The sequence below is a fragment of the Dendrobates tinctorius genome, unplaced genomic scaffold (genome assembly GCF_039654945.1).
Source record: "Dendrobates tinctorius isolate UK_male_01 unplaced genomic scaffold, ASM3965494v1 ptg000047l, whole genome shotgun sequence".
Lineage (NCBI taxonomy): Eukaryota > Metazoa > Chordata > Amphibia > Anura > Dendrobatidae > Dendrobates > Dendrobates tinctorius.
The window spans coordinates 9,401,302-9,422,073 of NW_027361715.1; the positions used below are offsets into that span (position 1 = coordinate 9,401,302).

General features: G+C 35.2%; 10 non-coding genes across 10 annotated transcripts; all 10 read right to left on the reverse strand.

The window, feature by feature from the left end:
* Positions 1-454: 454 nt before the first annotated feature.
* On the reverse strand, positions 455-526 carry TRNAQ-CUG (transfer RNA glutamine (anticodon CUG)). Its single transcript has one exon. It is a non-coding gene; the product is annotated as a tRNA-Gln (tRNA).
* A 1,508-nt stretch (positions 527-2,034) lies between these two features.
* TRNAQ-CUG (transfer RNA glutamine (anticodon CUG)) lies at positions 2,035-2,106 on the reverse strand. Its single transcript has one exon. It is a non-coding gene; the product is annotated as a tRNA-Gln (tRNA).
* Positions 2,107-3,612: 1,506 nt separating this feature from the next.
* Positions 3,613-3,684, reverse strand: TRNAQ-CUG (transfer RNA glutamine (anticodon CUG)). The gene has a single exon. It is a non-coding gene; the product is annotated as a tRNA-Gln (tRNA).
* A 1,507-nt stretch (positions 3,685-5,191) lies between these two features.
* On the reverse strand, positions 5,192-5,263 carry TRNAQ-CUG (transfer RNA glutamine (anticodon CUG)). The gene has a single exon. It is a non-coding gene; the product is annotated as a tRNA-Gln (tRNA).
* Positions 5,264-6,777: 1,514 nt separating this feature from the next.
* On the reverse strand, positions 6,778-6,849 carry TRNAQ-CUG (transfer RNA glutamine (anticodon CUG)). Its single transcript has one exon. It is a non-coding gene; the product is annotated as a tRNA-Gln (tRNA).
* A 1,514-nt stretch (positions 6,850-8,363) lies between these two features.
* TRNAQ-CUG (transfer RNA glutamine (anticodon CUG)) lies at positions 8,364-8,435 on the reverse strand. Its single transcript has one exon. It is a non-coding gene; the product is annotated as a tRNA-Gln (tRNA).
* Positions 8,436-9,950: 1,515 nt separating this feature from the next.
* On the reverse strand, positions 9,951-10,022 carry TRNAQ-CUG (transfer RNA glutamine (anticodon CUG)). The gene has a single exon. It is a non-coding gene; the product is annotated as a tRNA-Gln (tRNA).
* Positions 10,023-11,537: 1,515 nt separating this feature from the next.
* Positions 11,538-11,609, reverse strand: TRNAQ-CUG (transfer RNA glutamine (anticodon CUG)). Its single transcript has one exon. It is a non-coding gene; the product is annotated as a tRNA-Gln (tRNA).
* Positions 11,610-13,395: 1,786 nt separating this feature from the next.
* Positions 13,396-13,467, reverse strand: TRNAQ-CUG (transfer RNA glutamine (anticodon CUG)). The gene has a single exon. It is a non-coding gene; the product is annotated as a tRNA-Gln (tRNA).
* A 1,529-nt stretch (positions 13,468-14,996) lies between these two features.
* Positions 14,997-15,068, reverse strand: TRNAQ-CUG (transfer RNA glutamine (anticodon CUG)). Its single transcript has one exon. It is a non-coding gene; the product is annotated as a tRNA-Gln (tRNA).
* Positions 15,069-20,772: the final 5,704 nt, after the last annotated feature.

Consider the following 20,772-nt stretch of genomic DNA (forward strand, 5'->3'; position numbering starts at 1 on the left):
TAAAATTCAAGTCAACTAGAAGCTTAGAAAGACACTTTAAAGTCTCTTAGTGACTTCTAGTTCCTTTTGTCACCTACAAAAAAGCCACAAGAACATACTCAAATGATGGACTAAACAATTGTTTTTAAATTGCCAAAAAATTCCTCAATAAAACATTATAGATAATTTTGGAAAAAACAAGAGAAAAGAAAATTCAGTAAAATAAGCTGGCGTTTCCTAAAGCCATTTTGATTTGAAATCATCATCAGATTTTCCCACCCGAATTAAAAATCATGGGAACATTTACACAAGTCATAGAATATAGTTGCTTGGTGTAACATACAAGATAAGAATTTTGTTTCCTGAAGTCAATTTTATAGGATTCCATGGATTCTTGCACCACTCAAATCAAGTTTCAAGTTTCATTCTAAAAGTTGAACATAGTAGAAATTATAATGCTAAAGATGAAACTTACAGGTTCCACTGAGATTTGAACTCAGATCGCTGGATTCAGAGTCCAGAGTGCTAACCATTACACCATGGAACCACACATGTAGCTGACTACTCTAGATTTTCTTGTGGTGAAAATGGAGAAGGGAACACATTAAGGAAATCATGCATGATTGTGAAACTGGCTTTAAAGTGCAGTACAAATCTACATTTAATACACCATCATAAATTAATATCTCCTCCACTTTTAATCTACAAGTGTGCCTAGAATTCCACAGTATCACAATCAGGACAGTTTTAAAATTATTTATGAAAACTGTGCCAGCTCTGTTACCAGGAAAAAGGAGAGGAAAATAATTGCAAAACTTAAACTGCTAGAAAGCTGCTCATCCAGAAGTTGCTAAAGATTTTTCACTGTGTGGTAAAAGATTCCACCCGAGAGATAATATAAGTAGAATCGGTGCAAAGCAAAGCACATGTTCCAATCTATCAACCATACCTGACATTTGTGGCAACTAGATGAGAGATGGAGAAGCACCTCTTACCTGATCGCACGAGGTTGCATCTTTTGATTAGCAGTGTGATTCACATGTGATGATGGGCCAGGCCAGTTAATCAAAATAAGATCTTTAGATGCCCGCAGGTTGGTTCTCCAAATCCAGTCCAGAGATATGAAACAACTTTTTGGGGGATAAACTAAGGAAGGTGTGCATTGATCTACTCAGATAATCATCAAAAAACCTACTTGGAAATTGACATAGTTGGCAATGATTGAATGCGCAGGGAGATCCCAATGGATTTCAAGTCCATCGCTTTAACAACTCAGCCACAACTTCTGAGATACCTTCAAAATTTCAGGCCTCACTAAAATTTAAAAATCTGATGTGAAGTCATCTTAACTTGAAACCTTGTACCGCTCAAGCCTTTCAACAGTTTAAAAGGCAGATTTAGTGTGAGTTGGCTCTGAAAACTTACTAAAGAATACACCAAAAAAGCTCAAAAGAAGAAAAATATTCATTTCTATGTAAACATAAAATAAAATTAGTCTTTGTATTTTCAGTCGTTTTGAGCATCTTTTAACAGCATAAAGTTTCCAAAATGGTAAAGTGACTATGTCAATTTCCATTTGATTTTTTTGCTTCGAATACCTTCCGTAATAAAATTCAAGTCAACTAGAAGCTTAGAAAGACACTTTAAAGTCTCTTAGTGACTTCTAGTTCCTTTTGTCACCTACAAAAAAGCCACAAGAACATACTCAACTGATGGACTAAACAATTGTTTTTAAATTGCCAAAAAATTCCTCAATAAAACATTATAGATAATTTTGGAAAAAACAAGAGAAAAGAAAATTCAGGAAAATAAGCTGGCGTTTCCTAAAGCCATTTTGATTTGAAATCATCATCAGATTTTCCCACCCGAATTAAAAATCATGGGAACATTTACACAAGTCATAGAATATAGTTGCTTGGTGTAACATACAAGATAAGAATTTTGTTTCCTGAAGTCAATTTTATAGGATTCCATGGATTCTTGCACCATTCAAATCAAGTTTCAAGTTTTATTCTAAAAGTTGAACATAGTAGAAATTATAATGCTAAAGATTACAGGTTCCACTGAGATTTGAACTCAGATCGCTGGATTCAGAGTCCAGAGTGCTAACCATTACACCATGGAACCACACATGTAGCTGACTACTCTAGATTTTCTTGTGGTGAAAATGGAGAAGGGAACACATTAAGGAAATCATGCATGATTGTGAAACTGGCTTTAAAGTGCAGTACAAATCTACATTTAATACACCATCATAAATTAATATCTCCTCCACTTTTAATCTACAAGTGTGCCTAGAATTCCACAGTATCACAATCAGGACAGTTTTAAAATTGTTTATGAAAACTGTACCAGCTCTGAAACCAGGAAAAAGGAGAGGAAAATAATTGCAAAACTTAAACTGCTAGAAAGCTGCTCATCCAGAAGTTGCTAAAGATTTTTCACTGTGTGGTAAAAGATTCCACCCGAGAGATAATATAAGTAGAATTGGTGCAAAGCAAAGCACATGTTCCAATCTATCAACCATACCTGACATTTGTGGCAACTAGATGGAGATGGAGAAGCACCTCTTACCTGATCGCACGAGGTCGCATCTTTTGATTAGCAGTGTGATTCACATGTGATGATGGGCCAGGCCAGTTAATCAAAATAAGATCTTTAGATGCCCGCAGGTTGGTTCTCCAAATCCAGTCCAGAGATATGAAACAACTTTTTGGGGGATAAACTAAGGAAGGTGTGCATTGATCTACTCAGATAATCATCAAAAAACCTACTTGGAAATTGACATAGTTGGCAATGATTGAATGCGCAGGGAGATCCCAATGGATTTCAAGTCCATCGCTTTAACAACTCAGCCACAACTTCTGAGATACCTTCAAAATTTCAGGCCTCACTAAAATTTAAAAATCTGATGTGAAGTCATCTTAACTTGAAACCTTGTACCGCTCAAGCCTTTCAACAGTTTAAAAGGCAGATTTAGTGTGAGTTGGCTCTGAAAACTTACTAAAGAATACACCAAAAAAGCTCAAAAGAAGAAAAATATTCATTTCTATGTAAACATAAAATAAAATTAGTCTTCGTATTTTCAGTCGTTTTGAGCATCTTTTAACTGCATAAAGTTTCCAAAACGGTAAAGTGACTATGTCAATTTCCATTTGATTTTTTTGCTTCGAATACCTTCCGTAATAAAATTCAAGTCAACTAGAAGCTTAGAAAGACACTTTAAAGTCTCTTAGTGACTTCTAGTTCCTTTTGTCACCTACAAAAAAGCCACAAGAACATACTCAAATGATGGACTAAACAATTGTTTTTAAATTGCCAAAAAATTCCTCAATAAAACATTATAGATAATTTTGGAAAAAACAAGAGAAAAGAAAATTCAGGAAAATAAGCTGGCGTTTCCTAAAGCCATTTTGATTTGAAATCATCATCAGATTTTCCCACCCGAATTAAAAATCATGGGAACATTTACACAAGTCATAGAATATAGTTGCTTGGTGTAACATACAAGATAAGAATTTTGTTTCCTGAAGTCAATTTTATAGGATTCCATGGATTCTTGCACCATTCAAATCAAGTTTCATTCTAAAAGTTGAACATAGTAGAAATTATAATGCTAAAGATGAAACTTACAGGTTCCACTGAGATTTGAACTCAGATCGCTGGATTCAGAGTCCAGAGTGCTAACCATTACACCATGGAACCACACATGTAGCTGACTACTCTAGATTTTCTTGTGGTGAAAATGGAGAAGGGAACACATTAAGGAAATCATGCATGATTGTGAAACTGGCTTTAAAGTGCAGTACAAATCTACATTTAATACACCATCATAAATTAATATCTCCTCCACTTTTAATCTACAAGTGTGCCTAGAATTCCACAGTATCACAATCAGGACAGTTTTAAAATTGTTTATGAAAACTGTACCAGCTCTGAAACCAGGAAAAAGGAGAGGAAAATAATTGCAAAACTTAAACTGCTAGAAAGCTGCTCATCCAGAAGTTGCTAAAGATTTTTCACTGTGTGGTAAAAGATTCCACCCGAGAGATAATATAAGTAGAATTGGTGCAAAGCAAAGCACATGTTCCAATCTATCAACCATACCTGACATTTGTGGCAACTAGATGAGAGATGGAGAAGCACCTCTTACCTGATCGCACGAGGTCGCATCTTTTGATTAGCAGTGTGATTCACATGTGATGATGGGCCAGGCCAGTTAATCAAAATAAGATCTTTAGATGCCCGCAGGTTGGTTCTCCAAATCCAGTCCAGAGATATGAAACAACTTTTTGGGGGATAAACTAAGGAAGGTGTGCATTGATCTACTCAGATAATCATCAAAAAACCTACTTGGAAATTGACATAGTTGGCAATGATTGAATGCGCAGGGAGATCCCAATGGATTTCAAGTCCATCGCTTTAACAACTCAGCCACAACTTCTGAGATACCTTCAAAATTTTAGGCCTCACTAAAATTTAAAAATCTGATGTGAAGTCATCTTAACTTGAAACCTTGTACCGCTCAAGCCTTTCAACAGTTTAAAAGGCAGATTTAGTGTGAGTTGGCTCTGAAAACTTACTAAAGAATACACCAAAAAAGCTCAAAAGAAGAAAAATATTCATTTCTATGTAAACATAAAATAAAATTAGTCTTCGTATTTTCAGTCGTTTTGAGCATCTTTTAACTGCATAAAGTTTCCAAAACGGTAAAGTGACTATGTCAATTTCCATTTGATTTTTTTGCTTCGAATACCTTCCGTAATAAAATTCAAGTCAACTAGAAGCTTAGAAAGACACTTTAAAGTCTCTTAGTGACTTCTAGTTCCTTTTGTCACCTACAAAAAAGCCACAAGAACATACTCAAATGATGGACTAAACAATTGTTTTTAAATTGCCAAAAAATTCCTCAATAAAACATTATAGATAATTTTGGAAAAAACAAGAGAAAAGAAAATTCAGGAAAAAAAGCTGGCGTTTCCTAAAGCCATTTTGATTTGAAATCATCATCAGATTTTCCCACCCGAATTAAAAATCATGGGAACATTTACACAAGTCATAGAATATAGTTGCTTGGTGTAACATACAAGATAAGAATTTTGTTTCCTGAAGTCAATTTTATAGGATTCCATGGATTCTTGCACCATTCAAATCAAGTTTCATTCTAAAAGTTGAACATAGTAGAAATTATAATGCTAAAGATGAAACTTACAGGTTCCACTGAGATTTGAACTCAGATCGCTGGATTCAGAGTCCAGAGTGCTAACCATTACACCATGGAACCACACATGTAGCTGACTACTCTAGATTTTCTTGTGGTGAAAATGGAGAAGGGAACACATTAAGGAAATCATGCATGATTGTGAAACTGGCTTTAAAGTGCAGTACAAATCTACATTTAATACACCATCATAAATTAATATCTCCTCCACTTTTAATCTACAAGTGTGCCTAGAATTCCACAGTATCACAATCAGGACAGTTTTAAAATTGTTTATGAAAACTGTACCAGCTCTGAAACCAGGAAAAAGGAGAGGAAAATAATTGCAAAACTTAAACTGCTAGAAAGCTGCTCATCCAGAAGTTGCTAAAGATTTTTCACTGTGTGGTAAAAGATTCCACCCGAGAGATAATATAAGTAGAATTGGTGCAAAGCAAAGCACATGTTCCAATCTATCAACCATACCTGACATTTGTGGCAACTAGATGAGAGATGGAGAAGCACCTCTTACCTGATCGCACGAGGTCGCATCTTTTGATTAGCAGTGTGATTCACATGTGATGATGGGCCAGGCCAGTTAATCAAAATAAGATCTTTAGATGCCCGCAGGTTGGTTCTCCAAATCCAGTCCAGAGATATGAAACAACTTTTTGGGGGATAAACTAAGGAAGGTGTGCATTGATCTACTCAGATAATCATCAAAAAACCTACTTGGAAATTGACATAGTTGGCAATGATTGAATGCGCAGGGAGATCCCAATGGATTTCAAGTCCATCGCTTTAACAACTCAGCCACAACTTCTGAGATACCTTCAAAATTTCAGGCCTCACTAAAATTTAAAAATCTGATGTGAAGTCATCTTAACTTGAAACCTTGTACCGCTCAAGCCTTTCAACAGTTTAAAAGGCAGATTTAGTGTGAGTTGGCTCTGAAAACTTACTAAAGAATACACCAAAAAAGCTCAAAAGAAGAAAAATATTCATTTCTATGTAAACATAAAATAAAATTAGTCTTCGTATTTTCAGTCGTTTTGAGCATCTTTTAACTGCATAAAGTTTCCAAAACGGTAAAGTGACTATGTCAATTTCCATTTGATTTTTTTGCTTCGAATACCTTCCGTAATAAAATTCAAGTCAACTAGAAGCTTAGAAAGACACTTTAAAGTCTCTTAGTGACTTCTAGTTCCTTTTGTCACCTACAAAAAAGCCACAAGAACATACTCAAATGATGGACTAAACAATTGTTTTTAAATTGCCAAAAAATTCCTCAATAAAACATTATAGATAATTTTGGAAAAAACAAGAGAAAAGAAAATTCAGGAAAATAAGCTGGCGTTTCCTAAAGCCATTTTGATTTGAAATCATCATCAGATTTTCCCACCCGAATTAAAAATCATGGGAACATTTACACAAGTCATAGAATATAGTTGCTTGGTGTAACATACAAGATAAGAATTTTGTTTCCTGAAGTCAATTTTATAGGATTCCATGGATTCTTGCACCATTCAAATGAAGTTTCAAGTTTCATTCTAAAAGTTGAACATAGTAGAAATTATAATGCTAAAAATGAAACTTTCAGGTTCCACTGAGATTTGAACTCAGATCGCTGGATTCAGAGTCCAGAGTGCTAACCATTACACCATGGAACCACACATGTAGCTGACTACTCTAGATTTTCTTGTGGTGAAAATGGAGAAGGGAACACATTAAGGAAATCATGCATGATTGTGAAACTGGCTTTAAAGTGCAGTACAAATCTACATTTAATACACCATCATAAATTAATATCTCCTCCACTTTTAATCTACAAGTGTGCCTAGAATTCCACAGTATCACAATCAGGACAGTTTTAAAATTGTTTATGAAAACTGTACCAGCTCTGAAACCAGGAAAAAGGAGAGGAAAATAATTGCAAAACTTAAACTGCTAGAAAGCTGCTCATCCAGAAGTTGCTAAAGATTTTTCACTGTGTGGTAAAAGATTCCACCCGAGAGATAATATAAGTAGAATTGGTGCAAAGCAAAGCACATGTTCCAATCTATCAACCATACCTGACATTTGTGGCAACTAGATGAGAGATGGAGAAGCACCTCTTACCTGATCGCACGAGGTCGCATCTTTTGATTAGCAGTGTGATTCACATGTGATGATGGGCCAGGCCAGTTAATCAAAATAAGATCTTTAGATGCCCGCAGGTTGGTTCTCCAAATCCAGTCCAGAGATATGAAACAACTTTTTGGGGGATAAACTAAGGAAGGTGTGCATTGATCTACTCAGATAATCATCAAAAAACCTACTTGGAAATTGACATAGTTGGCAATGATTGAATGCGCAGGGAGATCCCAATGGATTTCAAGTCCATCGCTTTAACAACTCAGCCACAACTTCTGAGATACCTTCAAAATTTCAGGCCTCACTAAAATTTAAAAATCTGATGTGAAGTCATCTTAACTTGAAACCTTGTACCGCTCAAGCCTTTCAACAGTTTAAAAGGCAGATTTAGTGTGAGTTGGCTCTGAAAACTTACTAAAGAATACACCAAAAAAGCTCAAAAGAAGAAAAATATTCATTTCTATGTAAACATAAAATAAAATTAGTCTTCGTATTTTCAGTCGTTTTGAGCATCTTTTAACTGCATAAAGTTTCCAAAACGGTAAAGTGACTATGTCAATTTCCATTTGATTTTTTTGCTTCGAATACCTTCCGTAATAAAATTCAAGTCAACTAGAAGCTTAGAAAGACACTTTAAAGTCTCTTAGTGACTTCTAGTTCCTTTTGTCACCTACAAAAAAGCCACAAGAACATACTCAAATGATGGACTAAACAATTGTTTTTAAATTGCCAAAAAATTCCTCAATAAAACATTATAGATAATTTTGGAAAAAACAAGAGAAAAGAAAATTCAGGAAAATAAGCTGGCGTTTCCTAAAGCCATTTTGATTTGAAATCATCATCAGATTTTCCCACCCGAATTAAAAATCATGGGAACATTTACACAAGTCATAGAATATAGTTGCTTGGTGTAACATACAAGATAAGAATTTTGTTTCCTGAAGTCAATTTTATAGGATTCCATGGATTCTTGCACCATTCAAATCAAGTTTCAAGTTTCATTCTAAAAGTTGAACATAGTAGAAATTATAATGCTAAAGATGAAACTTACAGGTTCCACTGAGATTTGAACTCAGATCGCTGGATTCAGAGTCCAGAGTGCTAACCATTACACCATGGAACCACACATGTAGCTGACTGCTCTAGATTTTCTTGTGGTGAAAATGGAGAAGGGAACACATTAAGGAAATCATGCATGATGGTGAAACTGGCTTTAAAGCTGCAGTACAAATCTACATTTAATACACCATCATAAATTAATATCTCCTCCACTTTTAATCTTCAAGTGTGCCTAGAATTCCACAGTATCACAATCAGGACAGTTTCAAAATTGTTTATGAAAACTGTGCCAGCTCTGTTACCAGGAAAAAGGAGAGGAAAATAATTGCAAAACTTAAACTGCTAGAAAGCTGCTCATCCAGAAGTTGCTAAAGATTTTTCACTGTGTGGTAAAAGATTCCACCCGAGAGATAATATAAGTAGAATTGGTGCAAAGCAAAGCACATGTTCCAATCTATCAACCATACCTGACATTTGTGGCAACTAGATGAGAGATGGAGAAGCACCTCTTACCTGATCGCACGAGGTCGCATCTTTTGATTAGCAGTGTGATTCACATGTGATGATGGGCCAGGCCAGTTAATCAAAATAAGATCTTTAGATGCCCGCAGGTTGGTTCTCCAAATCCAGTCCAGAGATATGAAACAACTTTTTGGGGGATAAACTAAGGAAGGTGTGCATTGATCTACTCAGATAATCATCAAAAAACCTACTTGGAAATTGACATAGTTGGCAATGATTGAATGCGCAGGGAGATCCCAATGGATTTCAAGTCCATCGCTTTAACAACTCAGCCACAACTTCTGAGATACCTTCAAAATTTCAGGCCTCACTAAAATTTAAAAATCTGATGTGAAGTCATCTTAACTTGAAACCTTGTACCGCTCAAGCCTTTCAACAGTTTAAAAGGCAGATTTAGTGTGAGTTGGCTCTGAAAACTTACTAAAGAATACACCAAAAAAGCTCAAAAGAAGAAAAATATTCATTTCTATGTAAACATAAAATAAAATTAGTCTTCGTATTTTCAGTCGTTTTGAGCATCTTTTAACTGCATAAAGTTTCCAAAACGGTAAAGTGACTATGTCAATTTCCATTTGATTTTTTTGCTTCGAATACCTTCCGTAATAAAATTCAAGTCAACTAGAAGCTTAGAAAGACACTTTAAAGTCTCTTAGTGACTTCTAGTTCCTTTTGTCACCTACAAAAAAGCCACAAGAACATACTCAAATGATGGACTAAACAATTGTTTTTAAATTGCCAAAAAATTCCTCAATAAAACATTATAGATAATTTTGGAAAAAACAAGAGAAAAGAAAATTCAGGAAAATAAGCTGGCGTTTCCTAAAGCCATTTTGATTTGAAATCATCATCAGATTTTCCCACCCGAATTAAAAATCATGGGAACATTTACACAAGTCATAGAATATAGTTGCTTGGTGTAACATACAAGATAAGAATTTTGTTTCCTGAAGTCAATTTTATAGGATTCCATGGATTCTTGCACCATTCAAATCAAGTTTCAAGTTTCATTCTAAAAGTTGAACATAGTAGAAATTATAATGCTAAAGATGAAACTTACAGGTTCCACTGAGATTTGAACTCAGATCGCTGGATTCAGAGTCCAGAGTGCTAACCATTACACCATGGAACCACACATGTAGCTGACTGCTCTAGATTTTCTTGTGGTGAAAATGGAGAAGGGAACACATTAAGGAAATCATGCATGATGGTGAAACTGGCTTTAAAGCTGCAGTACAAATCTACATTTAATACACCATCATAAATTAATATCTCCTCCACTTTTAATCTTCAAGTGTGCCTAGAATTCCACAGTATCACAATCAGGACAGTTTCAAAATTGTTTATGAAAACTGTGCCAGCTCTGTTACCAGGAAAAAGGAGAGGAAAATAATTGCAAAACTTAAACTGCTAGAAAGCTGCTCATCCAGAAGTTGCTAAAGATTTTTCACTGTGTGGTAAAAGATTCCACCCGAGAGATAATATAAGTAGAATTGGTGCAAAGCAAAGCACATGTTCCAATCTATCAACCATACCTGACATTTGTGGCAACTAGATGAGAGATGGAGAAGCACCTCTTACCTGATCGCACGAGGTCGCATCTTTTGATTAGCAGTGTGATTCACATGTGATGATGGGCCAGGCCAGTTAATCAAAATAAGATCTTTAGATGCCCGCAGGTTGGTTCTCCAAATCCAGTCCAGAGATATGAAACAACTTTTTGGGGGATAAACTAAGGAAGGTGTGCATTGATCTACTCAGATAATCATCAAAAAACCTACTTGGAAATTGACATAGTTGGCAATGATTGAATGCGCAGGGAGATCCCAATGGATTTCAAGTCCATCGCTTTAACAACTCAGCCACAACTTCTGAGATACCTTCAAAATTTCAGGCCTCACTAAAATTTAAAAATCTGATGTGAAGTCATCTTAACTTGAAACCTTGTACCGCTCAAGCCTTTCAACAGTTTAAAAGGCAGATTTAGTGTGAGTTGGCTCTGAAAACTTACTAAAGAATACACCAAAAAAGCTCAAAAGAAGAAAAATATTCATTTCTATGTAAACATAAAATAAAATTAGTCTTCGTATTTTCAGTCGTTTTGAGCATCTTTTAACTGCATAAAGTTTCCAAAACGGTAAAGTGACTATGTCAATTTCCATTTGATTTTTTTGCTTCGAATACCTTCCGTAATAAAATTCAAGTCAACTAGAAGCTTAGAAAGACACTTTAAAGTCTCTTAGTGACTTCTAGTTCCTTTTGTCACCTACAAAAAAGCCACAAGAACATACTCAAATGATGGACTAAACAATTGTTTTTAAATTGCCAAAAAATTCCTCAATAAAACATTATAGATAATTTTGGAAAAAACAAGAGAAAAGAAAATTCAGGAAAATAAGCTGGCGTTTCCTAAAGCCATTTTGATTTGAAATCATCATCAGATTTTCCCACCCGAATTAAAAATCATGGGAACATTTACACAAGTCATAGAATATAGTTGCTTGGTGTAACATACAAGATAAGAATTTTGTTTCCTGAAGTCAATTTTATAGGATTCCATGGATTCTTGCACCATTCAAATCAAGTTTCAAGTTTCATTCTAAAAGTTGAACATAGTAGAAATTATAATGCTAAAGATGAAACTTACAGGTTCCACTGAGATTTGAACTCAGATCGCTGGATTCAGAGTCCAGAGTGCTAACCATTACACCATGGAACCACACATGTAGCTGACTGCTCTAGATTTTCTTGTGGTGAAAATGGAGAAGGGAACACATTAAGGAAATCATGCATGATGGTGAAACTGGCTTTAAAGCTGCAGTACAAATCTACATTTAATACACCATCATAAATTAATATCTCCTCCACTTTTAATCTTCAAGTGTGCTTAGAATTCCACAGTATCACAATCAGGACAGTTTCAAAATTGTTTATGAAAACTGTGCCAGCTCTGTTACCAGGAAAAAGGAGAGGAAAATAATTGCAAAACTTAAACTGCTAGAAAGCTGCTCATCCAGAAGTTGCTAAAGATTTTTCACTGTGTGGTAAAAGATTCCACCCGAGAGATAATATAAGTAGAATCGGTGCAAAGCAAAGCACATGTTCCAATCTATCAACCATACCTGACATTTGTGGCAACTAGATGAGAGATGGAGAAGCACCTCTTACCTGATCGTACGAGGTCTCATCTTTTGATTAGCAGTGTGATTCACATGTGATGATGGGCCAGGCCAGTTAATCAAAATAAGATCTTTAGATGTCCGCAGGTTGGTTCTCCAAATCCAGTCCAGAGATATGAAACAACTTTTTGGGGGATAAACTATGGAAGGTGTGCATTGATCTACTCAGATAATCATCAAAAAACCTACTTGGAAATTGACATAGTTGGCAATGATTGAATGCGCAGGGAGATCCCAATGGATTTCAAGTCCATCGCTTTAACAACTCAGCCACAACTTCTGAGATACCTTCAAAATTTCAGGCCTCACTAAAATTTAAAAATCTGATGTGAAGTCATCTTAACTTGGTTCTCCAAATCCAGTCCAGAGATATGAAACAACTTTTTGGGGGATAAACTATGGAAGGTGTGCATTGATCTACTCAGATAATCATCAAAAAACCTACTTGGAAATTGACATAGTTGGCAATGATTGAATGCGCAGGGAGATCCCAATGGATTTCAAGTCCATCGCTTTAACAACTCAGCCACAACTTCTGAGATACCTTCAAAATTTCAGGCCTCACTAAAATGTAAAAATCTGATGTGAAGTCATCTTAACTTGAAACCTTGTACCGCTCAAGCCTTTCAACAGTTTAAAAGGCAGATTTAGTGTGAGTTGGCTCTGAAAACTTACTAAAGAATACACCAAAAAAGCTCAAAAGAAGAAAAATATTCATTTCTATGTAAACATAAAATAAAATTAGTCTTCGTATTTTCAGTCGTTTTGAGCATCTTTTAACTGCATAAAGTTTCCAAAATGGTAAAGTGACTATGTCAATTTCCATTTGATTTTTTTGCTTCGAATACCTTCCATAATACAATTCAAGTCAACTAGAAGCTTAGAAAGACACTTTAAAGTCTCTTAGTGACTTCTAGTTCCTTTTGTCACCTACAAAAAAGCCACAAGAACATACTCAACTGATGGACTAAACAATTGTTTTTAAATTGCCAAAAAATTCCTCAATAAAACATTATAGATAATTTTGGAAAAAACAAGAGAAAAGAAAATTCAGGAAAATAAGCTGGCGTTTCCTAAAGCCATTTTGATTTGAAATCATCATCAGATTTTCCCACCCGAATTAAAAATCATGGGAACATTTACACAAGCCATAGAATATAGTTGCTTGGTGTAACATACAAGATAAGAATTTTGTTTCCTGAAGTCAATTTTATAGGATTCCATGGATTCTTGCACCATTCAAATCAAGTTTCAAGTTTTCAAGGTTCAAGTTTCATTCTAAAAGTTGAACATAGTAGAAATTATAATGCTAAAGATGAAACTTACAGGTTCCACTGAAATTTGAACTCAGATCGCTGGATTCAGAGTCCAGAGTGCTAACCATTACACCATGGAACCACACATGTAGCTGACTACTCTAGATTTTCTTGTGGTGAAAATGGAGAAGGGAACACATTAAGGAAATCATGCATGATTGTGAAACTGGCTTTAAAGTGCAGTACAAATCTACATTTAATACACCATCATAAATTAATATCTCCTCCACTTTTAATCTACAAGTGTGCCTAGAATTCCACAGTATCACAATCAGGACAGTTTTAAAATTGTTTATGAAAACTGTACCAGCTCTGAAACCAGGAAAAAGGAGAGGAAAATAATTGCAAAACTTAAACTGCTAGAAAGCTGCTCATCCAGAAGTTGCTAAAGATTTTTCACTGTGTGCTAAAAGATTCCACCCGAGAGATAATATAAGTAGAATTGGTGCAAAGCAAAGCACATGTTCCAATCTATCAACCATACCTGACATTTGTGGCAACTAGATGAGAGATGGAGAAGCACCTCTTACCTGATCGCACGAGGTCGCATCTTTTGATTAGCAGTGTGATTCACATGTGATGATGGGCCAGGCCAGTTAATCAAAATAAGATCTTTAGATGCCCGCAGGTTGGTTCTCCAAATCCAGTCCAGAGATATGAAACAACTTTTTGGGGGATAAACTAAGGAAGGTGTGCATTGATCTACTCAGATAATCATCAAAAAACCTACTTGGAAATTGACATAGTTGGCAATGATTGAATGCGCAGGGAGATCCCAATGGATTTCAAGTCCATCGCTTTAACAACTCAGCCACAACTTCTGAGATACCTTCAAAATTTCAGGCCTCACTAAAATTTAAAAATCTGATGTGAAGTCATCTTAACTTGAAACCTTGTACCGCTCAAGCCTTTCAACAGTTTAAAAGGCAGATTTAGTGTGAGTTGGCTCTGAAAACTTACTAAAGAATACACCAAAAAAGCTCAAAAGAAGAAAAATATTCATTTCTATGTAAACATAAAATAAAATTAGTCTTCGTATTTTCAGTCGTTTTGAGCATCTTTTAACTGCATAAAGTTTCCAAAACGGTAAAGTGACTATGTCAATTTCCATTTGATTTTTTTGCTTCGAATACCTTCCGTAATAAAATTCAAGTCAACTAGAAGCTTAGAAAGACACTTTAAAGTCTCTTAGTGACTTCTAGTTCCTTTTGTCACCTACAAAAAAGCCACAAGAACATACTCAAATGATGGACTAAACAATTGTTTTTAAATTGCCAAAAAATTCCTCAATAAAACATTATAGATAATTTTGGAAAAAACAAGAGAAAAGAAAATTCAGGAAAATAAGCTGGCGTTTCCTAAAGCCATTTTGATTTGAAATCATCATTAGATTTTCCAACCCGAATTAAAAATCATGGGAACATTTACACAAGTCATAGAATATAGTTGCTTGGTGTAACATACAAGATAAGAATTTTGTTTCCTGAAGTCAATTTTATAGGATTCCATGGATTCTTGCACCATTCAAATCAAGTTTCAAGTTTTCAAGGTTCAAGTTTCATTCTAAAAGTTGAACATAGTAGAAATTATAATGCTAAACATGAAACTTACAGGTTCCACTTAGATTTGAACTCAGATCGCTGGATTCAGAGTCCAGAGTGCTAACCATTACACCATGGAACCACACATGTAGCTGACTACTCTAGATTTTCTTGTGGTGAAAATGGAGAAGGGAACACATTAAGGAAATCATGCATGATTGTGAAACTGGCTTTAAAGTGCAGTACAAATCTACATTTAATACACCATCATAAATTAATATCTCCTCCACTTTTAATCTACAAGTGTGCCTAGAATTCCACAGTATCACAATCAGGACAGTTTTAAAATTGTTTATGAAAACTGTACCAGCTCTGAAACCAGGAAAAAGGAGAGGAAAATAATTGCAAAACTTAAACTGCTAGAAAGCTGCTCATCCAGAAGTTGCTAAAGATTTTTCACTGTGTGGTAAAAGATTCCACCCGAGAGATAATATAAGTAGAATTGGTGCAAAGCAAAGCACATGTTCCAATCTATCAACCACACCTGACATTTGTGGCAACTAGATGAGAGATGGAGAAGCACCTCTTACCTGATCGCACGAGGTCGCATCTTTTGATTAGCAGTGTGATTCACATGTGATGATGGGCCAGGCCAGTTAATCAAAATAAGATCTTTAGATGCCCGCAGGTTGGTTCTCCAAATCCAGTCCAGAGATATGAAACAACTTTTTGGGGGATAAACTATGGAAGGTGTGCATTGATCTACTCAGATAATCATCAAAAAACCTACTTGGAAATTGACATAGTTGGCAATGATTGAATGCGCAGGGAGATCCCAATGGATTTCAAGTCCATCTCTTTAACAACTCAGCCACAACTTCTGAGATACCTTCAAAATTTCAGGCCTCACTAAAATTTAAAAATCTGATGTGAAGTCATCTTAACTTGAAACCTTGTACCGCTCAAGCCTTTCAACAGTTTAAAAGGCAGATTTAGTGTGAGTTGGCTCTGAAAACTTACTAAAGAATACACCAAAAAAGCTCAAAAGAAGAAAAATATTCATTTCTATGTAAACATAAAATAAAATTAGTCTTCTCATTTTCAGTCGTTTTGAGCATCTTTTAACTGCATAAAATTTCCAAAACGGTAAAGTGACTATGTCAATTTCCATTTGATTTTTTTGCTTCGAATACCTTCCGTAATAAAATTCAAGTCAACTAGAGCTTAGAAAGACACTTTAAAGTCTCTTAGTGACTTCTAGTTCCTTTTGTCACCTACAAAAAAGCCACAAGAACATACTCAAATGATGGACTAAACAATTGTTTTTAAATTGCCAAAAAATTCCTCAATAAAACATTATAGATAATTTTGGAAAAAACAAGAGAAAAGAAAATTCAGGAAAATAAGCTGGCGTTTCCTAAAGCCATTTTGATTTGAAATCATCATCAGATTTTCCCACCCGAATTAAAAATCATGGGAACATTTACACAAGTCATAGAATATAGTTGCTTGGTGTAACATACAAGATAAGAATTTTGTTTCCTGAAGTCAATTTTATAGGATTCCATGGATTCTTGCACCATTCAAATCAAGTTTCAAGTTTTCAAGTTTCATTCTAAAAGTTGAACATAGTAGAAATTATAATGCTAAAGATGAAACTTACAGGTTCCACTGAGATTTGAACTCAGATCGCTTGATTCAGAGTCCAGAGTGCTAACATGTAGCTGACTACTCTAGATTTTCTTGTGGTGAAAATGGAGAAGGGAACACATTAAGGAAATCATGCATGATGGTGAAACTGGCTTTAAAGCTGCAGTACAAATCTACATTTAATACACCATCATAAATTAATATCTCCTCCACTTTTAATCTACAATTGTGCCTAGAATTCCACAGTATCACAATCAGGACAGTTTTAAAATTGTTTATGAAAACTGTGCCAGCTCTGTTACCAGGAAAAAGGAGAGGAAAATAATTGCAAAACTTAAACTGCTAGAAAGCTGCTCATCCAGAAGTTGCTAAAGATTTTTCACTGTGTGGTAAAAGATTCCACCCGAGAGATAATATAAGTAGAATCGGTGCAAAGCAAAGCACATGTTCCAATCTATCAACCATACCTGACATTTGTGGCAACTAGATGAGAGATGGAGAAGCACCTCTTACCTGATCGTACGAGGTCTCATCTTTTGATTAGCAGTGTGATTCACATGTGATGATGGGCCAGGCCAGTTAATCAAAATAAGATCTTTAGATGCCCGCAGGTTGGTTCTCCAAATCCAGTCCAGAGATATGAAACAACTTTTTGGTGGATAAACTAAGGAAGGTGTGCATTGATCTACTCAGATAATCATCAAAAAACCTACTTGGAAATTGACATAGTTGGCAATGATTGAATGCGCAGGGAGATCCCAATGGATTTCAAGTCCATTGCTTTAACAACTCAGCCACAACTTCTGAGATACCTTCAAAATTTCAGGCCTCACTAAAATTTAAAAATCTGATGTGAAGTCATCTTAACTTGAAACCTTGTACCGCTCAAGCCTTTCAACAGTTTAAAAGGCAGATTTAGTGTGAGTTGGCTCTGAAAACTTACTAAAGAATACACCAAAAAAGCTCAAAAGAAGAAAAATATTCATTTCTATGTAAACATAAAATAAAATTAGTCTTCGTATTTTCAGTCGTTTTGAGCATCTTTTAACTGCATAAAGTTTCCAAAACGGTAAAGTGACTATGTCAATTTCCATTTGATTTTTTTGCTTCGAATACCTTCCGTAATAAAATTCAAGTCAACTAGAAGCTTAGAAAGACACTTTAAAGTCTCTTAGTGACTTCTAGTTCCTTTTGTCACCTACAAATAAGCCACAAGAACATACTCAACTGATGGACTAAACAATTGTTTTTAAATTGCCAAAAAATTCCTCAATAAAACATTATAGATAATTTTGGAAAAAACAAGAGAAAAGAAAATTCAGGAAAATAAGCTGACGTTTTCTAAAGCCATTTTGATTTGAAATCATCATCAGATTTTCCCACCCGAATTAAAAATCATGGGAACATTTACACAAGTCATAGAATATAGTTGCTTGGTGTAACATACAAGATAAGAATTTTGTTTCCTAAAGTCAATTTTATAGGATTCCATGGATTCTTGCACCATTCAAATCAAGTTTCAAAGTTTCAAGTTTCATTCTAAAAGTTGAACATAGTAGAAATTATAATGCTAAAGATGAAACTTACAGGTTCCACTGAGATTTGAACTCAGATCGCTGGATTCAGAGTCCAGAGTGCTAACATGTAGCTGACTACTCCAGATTTTCTTGTGGTGAAAATGGAGAAGGGAACACATTAAGGAAATCATGCATGATGGTGAAACTGGCTTTAAAGCTGCAGTACAAATCTACATTTAATACACCATCATAAATTAATATCTCCTCCACTTTTAATCTACAATTGTGCCTAGAATTCCACAGTATCACAATCAGGACAGTTTTAAAATTGTTTATGAAAACTGTGCCAGCTCTGTTACCAGGAAAAAGGAGAGGAAAATAATTGCAAAACTTAAACTGCTAGAAAGCTGCTCATCCAGAAGTTGCTAAAGATTTTTCACTGTGTGGTAAAAGATTCCACCCCAGAGATAATATAAGTAGAATCGGTGCAAAGCAAAGCACATGTTCCAATCTATCAACCATACCTGACATTTGTGGCAACTAGATGAGAGATGGAGAAGCACCTCTTACCTGATCGTACGAGGTCTCATCTTTTGATTAGCAGTGTGATTCACATGTGATGATGGGCCAGGCCAGTTAATCAAAATAAGATCTTTATATGTCCGCAGGTTGGTTCTCCAAATCCAGTCCAGAGATATGAAACAACTTTTTGGGGGATAAACTAAGGAAGGTGTGCATTGATCTACTCAGATAATCATCAAAAAACCTACTTGGAAATTGACATAGTTGGCAATGATTGAATGCGCAGGGAGATCCCAATGGATTTCAAGTCCATCGCTTTAACAACTCAGCCACAACTTCTGAGATACCTTCAAAATTTCAGGCCTCACTAAAATTTAAAAATCTGATGTGAAGTCATCTTAACTTGAAACCTTGTACCGCTCAAGCCTTTCAACAGTTTAAAAGGCAGATTTAGTGTGAGTTGGCTCTGAAAACTTACTAAAGAATACACCAAAAAAGCTCAAAAGAAGAAAAATATTCATTTCTATGTAAACATAAAATAAAATTAGTCTTCGTATTTTCAGTCGTTTTGAGCATCTTTTAACTGCATAAAGTTTCCAAAACGGTAAAGTGACTATGTCAATTTCCATTTGATTTTTTTGCTTCGAATACCTTCCGTAATAAAATTCAAGTCAACTAGAAGCTTAGAAAGACACTTTAAAGTCTCTTAGTGACTTCTAGTTCCTTTTGTCACCTACAAATAAGCCACAAGAACATACTCAACTGATGGACTAAACAATTGTTTTTAAATTGCCAAAAAATTCCTCAATAAAACATTATAGATAATTTTGGAAAAAACAAGAGAAAAGAAAATTCAGGAAAATAAGCTGACGTTTTCTAAAGCCATTTTGATTTGAAATCATCATCAGATTTTCCCACCCAAATTAAAAATCATGGGAACATTTACACAAGTCATAGAATATAGTTGCTTGGTGTAACATACAAGATAAGAATTTTGTTTCCTGAAGTCAATTTTATAGGATTCCATGGATTCTTGCACCATTCAAATCAAGTTTCAAAGTTTCAAGTTTCATTCTAAAAGTTGAACATAGTAGAAATTATAATGCTAAAGATGAAACTTACAGGTTCCACTGAGATCGCTGGATTCAGAGTCCAGAGTGCTAACCATTACACCATGGAACCACACATGTAGCTTACTACTCTAGATTTTCTTGTGGTGAAAATGGAGAAGGGAACACATTAAGGAAATCATGCATGATGGTGAAACTGGCTTTAATGCTGCAGTACAAATCTACATTTAATACACCATCATAAATTAATATCTCCTCCACTTTTAATCTACAAGTGTGCCTAGAATTCCACAGTATCACAATCAGGACAGTTTTAAAATTGTTTATGAAAACTGTGCCAGCTCTGTTACCAGGAAAAAGGAGAGGAAAATAATTGCAAAACTTAAACTGCTAGAAAGCTGCTCATCCAGAAGTTGCTAAAGATTTTTCACTGTGTGGTAAAAGATTCCACCCCAGAGATAATATAAGTAGAATCGGTGCAAAGCAAAGCACATGTTCCAATCTATCAACCATACCTGACATTTGTGGCAACAAGATGAGAGATGGAGAAGCACCTCTTACCTGATCGTACGAGGTCTCATCTTTTGATTAGCAGTGTGATTCACATGTGATGATGGGCCAGGCCAGTTAATCAAAATAAGATCTTTAGATGTCCGCAGGTTGGTTCTCCAAATCCAGTCCAGAGATATGAAACAACTTTTTGGGGGATAAACTAAGGAAGGTGTGCATTGATCTACTCAGATAATCATCAAAAAACCTACTTGGAAATTGACATAGTTGGCAATGATTGAATGCGCAGGGAGATCCCAATGGATTTCAAGTCCATCGCTTTAACAACTCAGCCACAACTTCTGAGATACCTTCAAAATTTCAGGCCTCACTAAAATTTAAAAATCTGATGTGAAGTCATCTTAACTTGAAACCTTGTACCGCTCAAGCCTTTCAACAGTTTAAAAGGCAGATTTGGTGCGAGTTGGCTCTGAAAACTTACTAAAGAATACACCAAAAAAGCTCAAAAGAAGAAAAATATTCATTTCTATGTAAACATAAAATAAAATTAGTCTTCGTATTTTCAGTCGTTTTGAGC